This window comes from Miniopterus schreibersii (genome assembly GCF_964146895.1).
Source record: "Miniopterus schreibersii genome assembly, chromosome: 4".
Lineage (NCBI taxonomy): Eukaryota > Metazoa > Chordata > Mammalia > Chiroptera > Miniopteridae > Miniopterus > Miniopterus schreibersii.
This window is the reverse complement of record NC_138105.1, coordinates 84959731-84976868: the sequence shown is the minus strand read 5'-3', so window position 1 is coordinate 84976868 and position 17138 is coordinate 84959731.

Here is a 17138-nt window from a genome sequence, read left to right as displayed (position 1 = left end):
AAGTGGCACTTTTCAATGTGTGTGCGGCCACCGGGCGGGTGCACCAGCTGGAGTCTCTGCCTGGGAGAAGACGGGAGACATTCTCTTCTCTCGTCTCTCCTGCCAGGACACTCTTGGTCAGGCAAGCTCTGACCATTCTCCTGCAAGGAAGGGGAAAGCTGAAGGTAGCTCAGTCAATTACAAAAATAGCAAAAATGTCTTTAAACCGGCAAAAAGTGAACGTCGATAACCACCAGGGTTAGCAGTGCCACGGAAGCCAGGCTCCCTCCCACACTGAGGGTGCGGATGGAAATGGGCACAACCCACCTGCGGGCGATTAGCATCTCTGCCAACACACAGCCACACACAGCCCACAGCCCAGGGATTGCACTCCTGGGAATACAGGGAAGAAATGCTACCACAGAGGCAGCTGCAAACGGATGCTTGTGAAAGCACTTCTTTTTGTAAAAGCATAACAGTATTGGAGTAATTTCAAATGAGTACCCACAGAGGGTTGAGTGCCTAGACATTCTGTGATCCAACCACACTATGAAATATTATACAGCTGCTAGAAGACACAGACTCCTGCAGAAATGTTTCCAAGAGTCACTAGCAGGTCAAAGAGGAGCGTGAAGGATAATATGTAACACACACACACACACACACAACTACTCTTTCTTTCTTGACAAATTATATAGCAACTCAGGTATACTGGCATGGGGAAGTTCTGGAAAAACTCATGACAAACGATTAACTTAATTCACACCATTTTCTAGCGGGCTGGGGAGTGACTTAACTCTTGGCTTCAGCTTCCTGTTTTGTAAGTTGGTAATGACACACCTCATAGGGTTGTGATGAGCGTTACTATAATTATTGAAAATCATTTGGCATATAGCAAGCATTCTACAAATATTTAGGGAAATACAGGAATCAATTTTTAGCTAAGCTGTAGGTGGGGGAGGCCCGTCTGCCCGTCTTTGCTGCCACCTAGTGGTCAGGAGTGAGAAAGCATACTTCTTCTGCCCCCTTTTTGCATTTTATTCAAGTAGCAATTGACGGAAGGCCTTCAAAGAAAGCCTCACACAGGCCCTGTGACTTCCAGTTGGAGTCTGGCTGATTTCAGTACCGTCCCAGGTTTCTGTGAGTCTCAGTTTTCTCATCTCAAGAAGGCGGGTGATAACAACTCACCTCATTTGCAGGGGCAAAATGCAATAACGCCCATAAAGCATTGAACACTGGCCCTGACACAAAAGAATGTTCTAGGAATAGTAATTATTGGTATTTACACACATTATCCCCTTTAGGAAAGCTGTGTGGCAGCCCATTCAGGGATGAGGAACTTGAGGCTCAGAGAAGTAACTTGCCCAAAGCTATTAACCTTGGAGAGGAAGGGCTGAGCTGAGGATCAGGTCTGCCCTGGGGGGCTGCCTCCTCACCTTTACAGATACCATCTCACATGCTTATCTGCAAAGGAGTTGTAAGGAGCTGTTTTAACCATCACATGACATCTGAATTTTGGATCTTACAGACCAGGAACATTAAAAAATACCCAAATGTATTGGTTATCTATTGCTGCATAACAAATTACCCTAAACCTATTTTGTGTCCGAAGTGCCCCGATGACCTCTCTAGTCTGGGCTCTGCAGCTGGGCTGTAGTAACCTTAAGGCTCCACTGGGGAACTATCTTCAAGGTCATGTGGCCGCCAGCAGGGTTCAATTCCTGAGGACTGCTGGAGTCCCAGTCTCCCGGCTGTCACGTGGTCAGTGTCTCTCACATGGCAGTTTGCTTCATCAGAGCATGTGTGCAAGGCAAGAAGGCAAGAGCAGGCGTTGCCTGGCAAGATGGAAGTCATGGTCTTGTGTAACCTAGCCCCAGAAGTGATTATTGCTGAATTCTATTCTAGAATCTAAGTCACCAGGCCCAGCACATTGTCCAAGGGAGGGGATTGCACAAGGGCTTGAATGTCAGGAAGACAGGAACACAGGGGCCCATTCTAGAGCCTTCTGGACACACCAGAGTTTGCTGAGTTTTCATTTCGTCAAAGAAGAACATTTAGAAAAATCAACTCCCACGTCTAGTCACTATCATTTCTCAAAAGAAATGGACCTTTTTACAACTAGATACAAAGGGATAATCTCAGAATAAAGGATAGTCCCCTGTGGTTGAATAAATATAGCTGTATGGGGAATGCCCCACAAGGTCCTGAGTTTTCTCACACGGCTGTGCGCTGCCTCCTGGCCCAGGACTGGGAAGCTCCCACCTGGAGTGGGATGCACACCAGCTAGGAGGGAAACAGAGAGGATGGGGTGTCTGGAGCCCTCACAGTGGCTGGTACCCCAAAATACACCCGCTGAATGAATGAATACATGAGTGAAAACCTTCACGCAGAAGGGCCACATTTACCTCCAACTCTCAGAGAAGGCGTCTGGGCCGGTGAGGCTAAGTGATAGGTGTAGGTTTCAGGGCTAGAATGGAGATTAATGTTTGCAGGGTACTTTATTCGCCACAAATCGCTTCCACATTCATTAGCTAAACCCTTAGTCTCAACAGCCCTGGGCTGAGGGAGAAGGCTGCCATTTCCCATTTTAGCACTGAGCAAACAGGTCCAGAGAGGTTAAGCAACCTGCACAGAGTGATTCAGTGTGACTGTGGGGACATGCACCCAGAGGAGGCCCCGGCAGGTTTAAAAGGAAAGCAGGTTTGGCTCGGTGGTTAGAGTGTCGGTTGCAGGCTTGATCCCTGGCCCTGGTCTGGGCTCAACCAACCCATCGATGTGACTCTATCATGTTGATGTTTTTCTCTCTCTCTCTGAAAAGCAATGGAAAAAATATCCTCAGGTGAGGATTGAAAAAATAATAATGAAAAAAATAAAATAAAATCCTTATTCCTGAATGCAAGATATGAGATCAATCTGGAAAAATCAGTAGCCTTGTTGAAACCCAGCAACAACAATCAACCATAAATATGTAACGGAAAAGAAACCACATTCTCAAAAGCAAACCAAACCCAAACAACAACAAAAACCCAAAACAAAACAAAACTACACATCTAGAAATAACCTGCCTAAAAAACATCTTTACGAGAGCAATTATAAAATTTTACTGAGGGATGTAAAAAAATAAATCTGAATTATGGCGAGATATATCCCAATTACAGTTTTTCCCAGTTTAATCTGTAAGTGCAAGGCAATACCATCAAAACACCACCAAGGTCTTTTGCAGAATTTAATGCACTCATTCTAGAGTGAAATGGAAGAGTAAACAACAGAAATCTGTGAAACAGGAAGACCTAGAACACTTCTATCAAACAGCGAGACTCAGAATAAAGATTTGTTATATATAATTAAGAGAGTACTGCGCCAGGAATACATACTAAGAAAAAGCAAAGCATAAGGAAGACCTGTCTTCCTATTTTACTACTTTGGTCATGAAAAAAAATCCTCACAAATTAAAATGAGATAGCTTTTTATAGCTATCAGATGTGTAAAACTTAAAATGACATTTCCAGTGGGAAAACAGACTCTTGACACCACTGGGGGGATGGTGATGGTGGGTGGGGGTGGAGGGGGGAGGTGCGCTGATATAGGAAGTGGAAATGAGTTAAACTCTCCTGGGCAGCAGCCTGGTAATAGTATATATCAAAATATAATGAGCCGTACTTATTGACCCAGAGGTTGCCCCTGTAGTATTTATCCCCATGTAATAAGAGGTGTTTATCACAGCATCATTTATAATAAGAAAATATTGGGAGCTGCTTAAATGTCCATCAATAAGGGAATGGTTAAATAAATTATGGTCAGTCTATACAACAGAACATCATAAACTATTAAAAATGATAGCATATGCTCAGCCAGGTGTGGCTCAGCGGTTGAGCGTCGGCCTAGGATCCAGGAGATCGCAGTTCCATTCCTGGTCAGGACACATGCCCGGGTTGTGGGCTTGATCCCCCAGTTGGGGGTGTGCAGGAGGCAGCTGATCAATGATGACTCTCTCATTGATGTTTCTCTCTCCCCCTTTCCCTTCTCTCTGAAATCAATAAAGATATATGTGGGGAAAAAAATTATAGCATAGACCTATAGCACTGTCATATATTATTGAGTAAATAATCAAGATTGCCTTAACTCTGCTTCTCAGAAATAACTACTGGTGAACATTTTGTTTATATTTTTGCAGTGTTTTTTTCTGTGCACATACACACAGTATTTTAAGAAACGAATCATACCGTATGTATTACTCCATAACTAACATTTACTTACTATCTATTGAACGCTGTAATTTTTTCAAGAAGCATAAATTAGTTGTATGCTAAAACAGCTACTATTATTTTCAATTTCACACAGCGCATTCTCATCTAACATTGGAAACATAACAGGTAAAGCTGAAGTCTCTTTGCCTCTCCCTCCCCAGAAGTCGCCACGTTTACTGGGTGTGCATCCTTTCAGATCTTTCCCCAAACTTTCAGGCCATTTACACTCATATGTATGTACATGCACACAATTGTGCATGCATGTGGAGTTATGTGTTTATATGATTCTGTAACTTGGTTTTATAAATTAACAGTATGACTTGGAACTTGGCCAGGAACTAGATAAATTTTGGTATTTTATTTGTTGTTTCATGTCTTCATTGGTGGCCATTTAATAGTAAAAAAAGAAAAAACAAACAAACAAAGCATAAAGCAACAGTAAAGCAGCAAAGGAGGGAGGGAGGGACAGAAACGGAAAACAAAAAAGGAATCTTAGCTCCCTTGATTTCCACAAGGGGGCGACAAAGAAACACGGGCGAGAAGGGTGGAAACCAGCAGCCGCCCCCCCCATTCCATCGCTTTCTACGCACCTCCTCCCGCCAGGCCAGCTTTTCAAAAGCTACACCCCTTTCTCAGAATTCGGGACTACGAGCTTCGCCGGCCATTCACCCCATTCACCCCATTCACCCCCCTCTACCCACACTCTGGGGCGCCCGGGGAGAGCCTCGAGGCGCTGAGCAGGTGCGCTGCCCTCTAGTGGTGAACCAGGCAAATCCCAAGGCTCCCGGCCTCCCGGCCCGGCCTCGGCCTTGGTGCTTGTCGCCCCCTCCTGGCGGGACTGATGAACGCGCGCGGGTCACACCCTCGCCGCAGGGGGGCTGGTCCGCAGGCGCCCCCGGCCCGAGAGCAACTGAGGGGGTGGTGACCGTGGTGCCCCAAACACACCGGCTGGGAGAAAGCCCCACCCCCTTTCCAGGGCTCCCCAGAGTGGATGTGCTGGGACGGAGGAGATGCCAAACCCCACCCACCAAGCGCCGCGGAGGCAGAGAGCAAGTCTGACAGCGTGCGCTCCATTTCCGAGACTCTCAGTGCCCAGCTCCCCGCTGTTCATGAGCGTGTCTGTAGGTGAGGGAAGTAAAAATAAGATCAGACTCCACCCGTCCTCCAGTGGCTTCTGGAACTCAACAGTTTTTTTGTATTTTGACCGGTTACCCATTCCACTCCCCCCACGCCGTGCTGATCAATACCTGCTCTCTGCCCTCTGACCAGGCCTGGCTAATCCCAGCACCCCCCAGGATGGGGACAGACCGCAGTGGCGCGTCGTCTGCGAGGTTTCCTGCAGAGTGGGACGAGCACTGGACAGGGAGCCCGCAGGCTGGTTCTGCCCCCAGCCTGGCAGTTCCTTCCTGGGGGCGCTTGCTGTGGTCTGGCCCTAAGTGGACCTCCGGCTCTGCCTCCCTTGGAGGTCCCCTCAAGCTCACACCCTCAAGTCACCTCTCACCTGGATGATCAGCCTGGAAGTCCCTGCTGTCCCTCCTGAAACTCAGTGTTCTTCTGGTGCACCATCAAAGCTGGGCCAGGACTGGCTTCTGGTCCCCGTGGGCCTCTGTCCAGGGAGGGGTGGAGGGAGGGACTGCCAGGGCCTGCGCCCCTGCTGCTCCCAGCGGTAGGCAGGAGCCTGGGCCAGGCCACTCCTGTGGGCAGGGTACCCCCACACCCCTCCAGGTTGATCAGCTTCCCTCTCAGACCCTGCATAATTCTTACTCACTTCTTCAGTTCTCAGCTTCAACTAATTTTCTGAGTTGGAGGTCAGCATTTAAAAACAAGGAAAGTCACAAATTTCCAGCTTCTTTTGTGAAATTGGAGGCTCCGCCCCCTGGCTTCCCAGGGGTGGGGCTAAGGAGTGGCAGTCCTCCGCAGATGGGGGCTCTGGCCCTGGCTTGCTGCTCACCCCATCCAGCCCTGGACACCTACCCGCAAGACCCGCCTGGCCCTGGAGCACTGTGGCCCCCTGGTCTGAGCAAGAGACTTCTTGAAGGCGGAGGCAGCGTCTGTGTCCCCAGGGCCCAGCACTGGGCCTGGAGCATGGTAGGAACTCACTAAGCATTAGGTGAATAAATGAATGAATAAAAATATGTTTTTGACATTAAATCTAAATTTGCATCTTTCACCCTGGCATTCAAAGCCTCCTCCATTCTGTCCAAAACTACCAGCAGCGATGACCGTGACGACAATGGCAAGTGCAACAGTAACACACCGGGTAGGACTTTGTAGCCCTTTGTGGAATCTCATTTACTCCTGTCAGCAGCCCTCTGGGATCTGTTTTATTTCCTTCCATTTCACAAATGAGGAAACCAAAACTTAGCAAGGTGAAGCCGTTTGCCGAGGGATTATGCAGCTCCCGCGGGGCAGAACTGGAGCTGGGCCTCAGACCCGTGTAACATCCGGTCCCATTGTTTCCACTCATCTCTCTGTCTATGGTCGGTCCAGACGCCTCCATTCACTTCCAGTCCATCTACACACACCTTAGGGGACCCTCTGCCTGGGAGTGCACTGGGGTAGGCCCTGTGGCAGGTGAGAGGGTTCAGAAAAGGCTCCTCCCCTCCAGGGGGCACTGTTTTTCTTCCGCATGGGAATCTCACAAGGCCTTGCTGAAGTGCAGCTTCCCAGTTCTCCTGCTTTAGGATTTCTGGCTGAGGACCCTGGGAAACTGCATTTCCATAAGCAGTCCCAGGAGATTCTGATGTACCTGTAGGTCTGGGATCCTGGCCTGTGAGAAGGGCTGCCCTAAAGGGCCCAAACAGGGGCCTCAGGAAACCCTCATCCCACCAGGCACCTGGGAACCTTTAGGCAGAGGTGGGACATCTGTCCACATTTGTTCATCCATTCACAAGGCACCATGCAGGCACTCAACAGTGAGCAGATCAGACCCTGCCCTGCCTTGGTACCTTAGAGCTTAGGGAGGGAGTCAGAAAGTAACCAATATACCAGGCAAGATGTACTGTGAAAGAGAAATACAGAGAAGAACAGGAGGGAGTCAGGGGGTCCAGATTCTTCTGGGGCATCAGGGAAGCTGAGCTCAGAGGGAAGAGAAGGAGGAGCGGGGGAGCCCCTCTCCACAAGCTAAGGTGCGTGGACATTTGGAGTAGAGGGAAGGAGGGCACAGAGGATGGTTTGTCCTGTCATTTACACCTGGCTTTCAGACACCTTGAGTGAGTCATGTCCAGTCTCTGGGCCTCGCAGTGCGCATCTGTGAAATGGGTGCATTGGGCAACGTGAGGAGAATGGACAGGGCGAGGCTTTGTTATCTCGTATTCACATAGGGAGGGAGTCAAGCTGGGGAGGGGCAGGCTCTGGGCCTTTCCCCCTCTTTCCTGGAAAGGATTAACACACACCAGGCCGTGATTAGGCAGGTTCTCTGGTTTTCCCCATAAATCTCTCCCTGACCCTGTGACGCTGATTAGCGCTGCCAGGCAGGGCATTCACCCTGGTTTCCTTTCAGCCCCGAGAGGGCTGTGCTCGCCCCTCTCCTCTCGGAGAAGCTGCCTGGGCAGACCCAGCTCAGGGTGCCAGCCTCGGCCAGGCCACAGAGAAATCCTGGCCGCTGCCAATCCCCTCCTGACATTTATGAGGTGCTGCTGAAGGGGGGGGCGTCCCAAACCCCGAAGGAATGTTAATTGGCTAAAGCTGTTGCCGTGTCCCTGCTCAGCCCGAGTTATTACTGTTTTATTTTTATTTGTTTTCCCCCAGAGGCGCCTGGGTTGGGCTGAGCGGCTTGGCCCCCTCTCCCCACTGGAGCCAGAGATGGAAAGGGGGGTGGGGGGTGACAGGGCACAGAGGACCCTCAACTTGTCCCTGACTCCCACCCAGCTTCTTCCTTTTGCTGAGGTCTCAACTTGGGGCGGGAGTGAAGAGAAAGTTCTGGAAAGGGAGTCAAATGCAGAGGATACAGCATCGCTTTGGTGTCAGACCATCAAGGGACAAAGCCAGCTTTGCCCTCCTTGGCTGTGTGGCCCCGGGAAGTGCAGCCAGGGTCCGAGCTGGGGCTGCCCTGCGGGAAGTGCAGCCGGGGTCCGAGCTGGGGCTGCCATGTCTGCTATAATAATGGCAGCCTCTCCACACTGCCCTGAGGAGGAGAGGAGAGAACGTGCCCATTCAGCACTTAGGGTGACAGTTATCACAGGAAAGGCCGCCTCTGGGGCAAGTTTGAGGACATCTTCCTGGGTGAGTGACAGCTCTACAGGCCCTTCCAGAGCACCTGCCTCACCATCCAGGTGGAGAAGCTACTCAGACAGGGAAGGAGACGTGCGCAGGGTCTCTCTGTGGCAGACACGAGCTAGGGCCAGGCCTTTCCTAGTCTGGGCTCCGCTCCTTGTTCACGTGAGCCCGAGGGAGTCAGAGCCCAGAACCTGGGGGGTCGCACTGACAAGATGGCATCACTGGCTTCTCCCAAGAGGGGGATCCAAGGGGGAGGTATGGAGAGGGTCTGGGATTGAATTTTCCGACAAGATTCCTCATTTCAAACCCTCAACCCACTTCCAGGTCAGAGAGACACTGTCCTGCCGCACAGACGGCCGCCTTCCTCCCCTCCGCCCCCCCTTCCTTCCCTCCTCCTGTCCTTTTCCTTCCCCCTTCCTCCCTCCCACTTCCTTCCCTGGCTTACTCACTAATTTATTTCATCCAGCCACTCGCTACATATTGGATGCTGAGCTCGGCCCTTTCCTTCATCATTTCTCTGCCTGTAAAGAATTGTGTTGAGCTTCTTATTACAAAAGTCTGACTAAAGGTTTTTGTTCTGTTTTTTAATATATCTTTACCAATTTCAGAGAGAGGGAGGGAGAGAGAGAGAGAGAAACATCAATGATGAAAGTCACTGATCGGCTGCCTCCTGCACACCCCCGACTGGGGATCGAGCCCACAGCCCGGGCATGTGCCCTGACCGGGAATCGAACCGCCATCTCCTGGATCCTAGACCAATGGTCATCCGCTGAGCCACATAATGAGACACCTAGGGTGCAGCAGTCGAGGACTGGGACGGCCCTCCCTATCATCCAGAACGTAGGTCTGTCTGTTTTGCCGTCTTTAGCGTGGGGCTTCCATCCTTGAGGTCACCCCATGGTCCAAGATGGCTGTTGGAGCTCCAGCCATCACATCAGAGTTCTAGAGCTCTGTGCAAGAGAAAGGAGAAGGGGAAACGGGACACTTCTCAGCCCAGCCAGTTGTCTTTGAAGAGGTTTCCTATAAGTCCCGCCCAATGACTTATGCTTAGATATTAATGGTCTCTTCTGTCTGCAGAGCAGGCTAGAAAATTCAGTTTTTCAAAGGGGCACAATGAAAATTGGGGTTCTGCTATTAAGGAGAAAGGGAGAACAGATAATGGAGGTAGGACTTAAGAAGTTTGTTCCACTATTCTCATGACCTTCACCTCCTACAACCTTGGGAACCCTTTGTTTCCTCTACCTTCCCTGGGAATGGACAGGTCCCCCAGAAAGCACAGCTGAAGTCTCCCCTTCGTGTCATGTTCTAGAGGAGGAAACCGCAACTGTCAGACACGCTGGAACGGTTAAAAGACACTTAAAAATTGTGATATAAAAATCACTTTTAGTTGCTGTGCGAAGTATAAAAATGAGAACGCTTGCATCAAGAATGAAAAGCAAAGAAAGACCATGCCCTCCATCTCACAGAGATGTCTACCCTGCTGTGCCCTGGTGCCCGTGGCCCTGCACCTCGGAGGCCTTGGCTTCACATTCCAGATACTTGCTAGCAGTCTGCACTAACTTGGGCTAATCAAAGTCCAGCACCAATCCTGTCAGCCCCCAGAACACTTCTGGGGGTGTAAATAGGAGTATCTTCATGCTCTGGAGAAGTAGCAGAAGCTCAGGACTTACAGTAATAATTGTAGTGGCTATACTTTATTGAGCACTTACTAAGTATCAGACCCAGGGTCAAGCCCTTTTCATGATCCATCCGGATATATTTATCATGTCAGGCACTGGCTGGGTGCTGGGTAGAATGGCAGACTAAACAGAGCACAACCACCAGGAGCTTAGAGTTGGGGGTGGGCTAGGGAGGGACACAGGGAATAGGTAAGTAAGCAGTCAAATCAATGTGTGATTGCAAACTGGGCAAGAAACAGAGGCCAAGCAGGGCCCTCTTTTGAGAGGTCAGGGAAGTGGCACTGGATTGGACCCAGAAGATCTGTCTCCCCATTTGACAGATGAGGAAACTGAGGCTCAGACAGGCAAAGCAGGTGTCTGAGGGTCACCCATCTAGTGAGTGGAGAAGCCTGGACATCACTTTTGTTCCCCAGTAGTTGGCACTTCTGCTCTGCCCCAGGTCTGAGGGACCCTGGAGGTCCCCTCTATCCCTATGCTGAGTGCCTCACCTTGTCACTCACAAGGAGGCTGCAGAGTCTGAATGGGCTCCAGCCCCTGACTCTCTACCCAGTACTGTGCTTCCTCCTCATGATATAGCCGGGGGCAGTTCAGGGACCCCTGTGACCCACAGGAGCCTCTGGAGTCCATGGCAAACTTCTCGAACATCAGGTGCTTCTTACCTGACCACAAATTCTAGACAATGCCATAAATAGCGGCATTACACAGGTTTCCAGCCTGAATAAGAATTTGCTTAGGAAGCTTAATTAAAATCAGCCCCCATCTAATTAGGGGTCTCATCAGAAGCAGCCCTGATTTCCACTAGTCCTGGGCCGGTTTTGTGTGTGTGTGAGTGAGTCAGGTAGAGGATCTGTGGGTGTTGCGTTGGCCCATGTGGCTCCCAGATGAGAAACGTCCCCACAGGGAACCCCAGCTCCCAGGAGGCTGAGTGCCCCTTGTCTGCCTTTCCTGGCCTTTCCCGGCTATAGTGTATGACATTGAACTGGCCTCAAGCCTCACGCTGAGCAAGACCAGGCTCCTGGACCAGCTGAAGACACCATCTTTCCCTCCGACAGATACCCGTCAATTTAACTTATTTCTTTGTTTTTAAGGGTGTTTTTTTTTAAATGATGAAAATTCGCAAATATACACAAAAGCAGAGAGCAACCAACATCCATGTACCCAGTATGCAGCTCTAACGGCCATCTACACTTGCCATATTTGTTTTACCTTTTCCACCTTTAATTATTTTTGGAATCTCAGATATCATGTCTTTCATGAAGTCTATTCATCATACTTATTTCTCTTAAATATTTTTTAATTTCTAAAAATATAAAGTCTAAAAAATTATAATAAAAAAGAATAGTCTTTAAAAATACACCACCCAATTTTCACATTGATTTGAAGTTAACTCACTTTGATAAATATTTATTGAGTGCCTGACTGCTCTGTGCTCAATGTTTTGTTGTTATTAACAATAACAACTACCCTTTCTTGAGAACTTACTATTTGCCAGGATCTGTGTTAGCATTACATGTATTTTGTGTCAAAATCCTGAGATAGGCATTATTGTCTCTCTCTTTTTTTTTGGTAGTTAGAGTCATGTAGAGCAGAGAGGCAAGTAACTTGCTCAAGGTCACACAGCTAGTAAGCAGCAGCACTGAGTTTTAAACCAAGCACTGTTGCCTTCAGAGTTCCCCTTTCCCCTGCTTTCTGTGATGCCTCTAGAAGCAGAGAGACACAGACAGATCCTCAGGTGGAAGGCAGTGGGGAGGGTGCTTTGTGGAGAAGGGATCATGAAAAGGACCTTCTTTTGGCCCTTCACTCCAGGGCCAGGGTGAAAGCTCAGTGAAAGATTATGCCTTTACCGTGATTAGAAGGAATAATTTCTGCTTCCCCTGACCATGTGAAATGGAGTTTAAACGAAAGAGATAGATGGGAAAGACGAAACACTGAACTCATTTTGTTCAGAAGTGACCACCTGTATGTATATATCTGTTTTATTCATTTCATGTGGAAGCTGGGATTTGGATAGTGGGTCAGAATATGAAACTTTACAACAAAAATTGACTCTAGGTTAGCTACACTCTTTGAGACGCAAAGGACAGAAAGCCAACTCCAATGGGCTTAAGCAAATATCTACTGGCTCTGTTAACTAAAACGCTGAGGGGGCTACAGCTTCAGGCACAGCTGGATCCAGGGGCCCAACAAATTGAACATCATCAGTATACCAGGCACCAAGGCAAGCTCTTTACACATGATCCTCATAACATCCTTCCAAACAAGCAACATCACTTTACCACTCTACAGTTGAAGAAGCTGAGGCTCAGGGAGGTTAAGTGACTTCCCCAATGTCAATGCAGCTAGCAAGTGGCAGAAGTAGGACTTGAACCTAGTTCTGTCTGGGATTTGTCTGATTCTGAGGCTGGACCTTTGCTACCAGGCAAACCTTGGCTCCCTGACTTATGCAAGTCCTGGTGACTGTCCCAGGGGCACTAAAAGGCCCACGGCAAGGCTCGCTCAATCTAGATGCTGACTGCGGGAGCTCCCTCCTAGTCCAGCTTCTGTGCCCCAGCCTGTGGAAAACAGGCCTTCTAATGCCAGCTGTTTCCTAACCTCTGCTAACCATGGCACTTTTGATTGTTCTTTAGGGGCACTATGTTTTGGGGCCTGCAGTTTGCCTACCTTCATCTGCTGATTCAGCTCACAAACATTTATGGAGCACCTACCGTGTACCAGGCTCCTGTGCTTTTTATGCTGTAACTCAGATCAGCCCTATGGGGTCTCAACTATCATTGTCCCCATCTTACAGATGAGACAGAGGAGTAGGGAACTGGCAGAAGTGCAGTTTGAACCCAGGCAATCTGATTCCAGTGTCTGCGTATTCTGTTCAAAAAGCTGATAATATAGTGAGAAGGGGAAACATTCATCAACAGAGGGATGGGGAGGTCAGCTGGGGTACGCCGTGTGGTAAACAGGGGGTGATGGGTACTGACATGGACGGATCTCCTGGGCGTGCTATCAGTGAAAAATCAGGTCACAGAGCAATATGCACAGCATGACACCACCTATGTAAAACAAAACACTCTAGTTGGGTGTATGTGTGTAAATGTACTGAAACACATCTGGGGGGAAAAAACACATCAAACAGTGGGACTGGGTGTCAAAAGGACTTAGGGCTCTACTGCAGTGTTTTCCGTTTTTACAAGGAAAATGTGTTCATAATTTTCAAAAAACAAGTAGCAGGATATGTTATATATATTAAGGGGGGGACCGACACCAGGAGTGCTAAGGGTGTCCAATCCAGTTAGGAGGAGGTAGTAATCAGGGAAGACTTCCTGGAGGAAGGGACTCTTTACTGGGTTTTGAAGAAGGAGTAGGTCTTAACCAGAAAGAAACCAAGACGAAAGGTGTTCCAAGCAGTGGGAATAGCTTGTGCAAAGGCCTAGAAAGGAGATTGAACATGATGTCAGAGAGGACCAGGCTAGCCCTTCCTAAAGTATACCCCTTGGGTGGGTGGTGAGGGGTGTAAGGGCTAAAACACAGATTTCCAGCTCTCACTACAGGCTCCACAGAGGCATGCCTGGGATTCAGCATTTTGACAGACTTGCTAGATACACTGACTTTTTTTCTCATATACAAAAATCAATTCTATTTCTCTACACTGGTAATGAGAAAGACGAAAAGGAAATTAAGAAAAACAATTCCACTTATATCGGCATCATTAGGAAAAAAGTACTCAGAAATAAACTTACAAAAGTACAAAACATCAGAAATTAAAGACCCAAATGGGAAGACATCCTATGTTTATGGGTAACACTCCCCCAAATTGATGTACAAATTCAATGCTGGCTTCTTTTCAGAAATTGACAAGCCGATCCTAAAATTCATATGGAAATTTGAGGGATCCAAAATAGCCAAAACAATCTTTAAAAGTATAGTCAGAGGACTTACACTTGCTAATTTAAAAATCTGCTACAAAGCAATAGTAAAAGCAGTGTGGTTCCGGCATAAAGAGAGACATTTCTCCAGAAAAGATATGCAAATGCCCAATAAGCAAATGAAAAGATGCTAAACATCATTTAGCCATCAGGAAATGCAAATCAAAACCACAATACCACTTCACACACAGTGAGATGCCTATAATTTAAAAAATAAAATAACAAGTGGTGGGGAGGAAGTAGAGAAGCCGGAACTCTTACATTGCTAGTGGAAATGTAAATTAGCACAGCCCCTGGGGAAAACATTTGGTTAGCTACTCAAAAAATTAAACACAGAATTACCATATGATACAGCAATTACATTTCTGGGTAGATGTTCAAAAACACTGAAAGCAGGGACTCAAATAGGTATCTGTACACATGGGTTTACAGCACTGTTATTTACAATAGCCAAAAGATGGAAGCAGCTCAGCTGTCCATCAGCAGATAAATGGATAAAAAGCTATATAATAGCCTGGCTGGCATGGCTCGGCGGTTGAGCATCGACCTGTGATCCAGGAGATTGGTGTTCGATTCATAAATAAATAAGTAAGTAATTTCTTCTTTAAAAAAAGCTATACAATGGAATATTATTCAGCAATAAAAATAAATGTAGTACTGATACGTGCTACAACATGGATGAACCTTGAAAACATTATTTTAAATGAAACAAGCTGGACACAAAAGGTCATATATTGTATGATTCCATTTCTATGAAATGTCTGAAACAGGCAAATTCATAATGATTTGTAGGTAGATTAGTGGTTGCCAGGGTCTGGGAGGTGTTGGGGGTGTTTTAAAAAAAACCACAAAAATTCAACTGAGTAAATGTAAAGATCTTATCGGCTTTATTCAACAATTCATGAATTTGGGCAGCATCCCAACTAGCAAATAAAAAAGTGCTTCAAGGAGCTGAACAAATGGAAGGGTTTCAAGGCAGAAATGAGGATGGGACAAGGAAATCATTAGGGAAAAAAAGAAAGGATTGCTTCAGGCAGGCTCACCTTCCAGTAAGGGGCCAGGTAGGCTGGGGTCTTATCATGCAGTTGACCTCACTTGTGTTGATTGGGAAATTCCAGACTGATTAGTTTAAAATTCCACTCCTGCTAGAGGCTGAAGCTGTGAGGAAGTTAGGTATAAGTCTTGGGGCTTAGCAAAAGTGACTCCAATTTGGGCCTGTTGTTTGTTTTTTAGAAAAATATTTTTATTGATTTTTAGAGAGAGATGAAGAGAGAGGGAGAGAGAGAGAGAGAAACATCGATGTGAGAGTTAAACATCGATCAGGGATCCAGCCCACAACCTGGGCACGTGCCCTGACTGGGAATCAAACTAGCAAACTTTTGGTGTCCAGGATGATGCCCAACCAACTGAGCCACAACGGCCAGGGCCTGTTACTTTTTTTTAACAGGAGAAATGGGCACATTACTCCTGAGGTGATAAAGACGTTCTGGAATTAGACAGTGGTGATAGTTGCAGAACTCTCTGAATATACTAAAACCCACTGCATTTACACTTTAAAAGGGTATGTGAATTTTATCTCAATAAAACTGTAGGGTTTTGTTTTGTTTTGTTTTTTTAAGTGCCTGTGAGCATAAAGGGCCTGGAATTTAAGGCTAAGGTAGATACTTGGGGGTTCTTAACTGGGGGTGGGTGGTGGTCAGAGACCTCTGGGAATCTAGGGAGAGCTTCTGGGGAGCCCTGTTCGGGTCTGCTATTTTAAGTCTCAGTGGCACCCTAAGGATGATCGTATGAAGGACTGTAATAAGAATAACTACAACTCCTATTTTCCTGAGCATTTCACAGGTACCAGGCATGGTGTGGCTGGGCTTTGTGCATCACCTCTTCCTTCCCACTTATTCCCCGTGGGAAGTAAGTACTATTATTAGTCATCTTGCAGAGGAAGTCACTGAGGCCATGAGAGGTCAAGTCACTGTGCAAGCTGTCAAGTCCGCTTGGACCCACCTGGTCAGAGCAGAGCTGGCATTTAGACACTGGCAGCCCAGCGGCGGTAGCTGAGCGACGGTGGGGTGTGATGGCTGGGAGACCGGTGCCATTGAATGGCGCTGGTTAGTTCCAGGAACACAGTGGGGGTGAGCAGAGGGTGGGGCGAGACTCTCCTAGACGTGCGAAGGGAGGCGGGGCGGGGTAGGGGGTGGCATTCATTGAGTGAAATTTACAAGGAAAATGTCCCTAAAATCCTTGCCCTGGCCTGCGGGTCACCAGGCCGCCTCCCGGCTCCCTCCCCGCATTGCTGGCTTCAAAAGGGCAGCGGGGAGCCTTCAGTGCCAAAGGCGGAGGAGGGAGAGCGCGGCGGGGATGGAAACCAGATGTGCTCGCCGTGCGCCAAGGGCGTGCACACGCGTGCGCTGGCGTGTGTGTGCGCGCGCGCGCGTGTACACTGGACAGCTGGCTGGCTCGTCTACTTCTGCGATCGCACGTGTGGGAGGGGAGGGGAGGGAAACCCTCCAGACGGCGGGGGGAGTGCGGCCGAGGCTCCGCGCCGAGTCAGCAGGGCGCTGCTGTTTACTAATTCAACACGCCGCTGTGCAGGGGGAGCGGAGGGCCAGCCCCGTGCCGGGCGCCGCGAGACACAGCCACGAAGCAGCTGAGGACCCTGCCCTCCCTGCGGGGCCGACCCTGTGCGGAGGAGCGTGGAGGGGAGAAACCCGAAACAGCCGGAGCCGTAAACAATGTCGACCCCGGGCGCGTGTCTGCGCGGCTGTGCGCGCTCGCGTGCAGGGGTGGAAGGCGCTTCTGGAGCACCCGCTCCCCCGGCTCTGCGGGCACCACGGTGTCAGGCGAGCAGCTGCGGATCTCGCCTTGGGGAGGACACGGGGCCGGGCCTCCAACGGTCTCAAACCCCAGAGGACTGTGGGTCCTGCGTCCAGCAGCCACTGGCCCCGCAACAACTCACCCTCGGTGTGCGGAGTGGGACCCACTGGCTCCACGCAGCACCCCGTCGTTCATCAGGGGGACCCTCCTGAGTTAAGGCTCAGCCAGTCCTTCAAGGAAAGCATTCTTACTCCCACCCTGCCAAGGCTCTCTGAAGGCCCAGAACC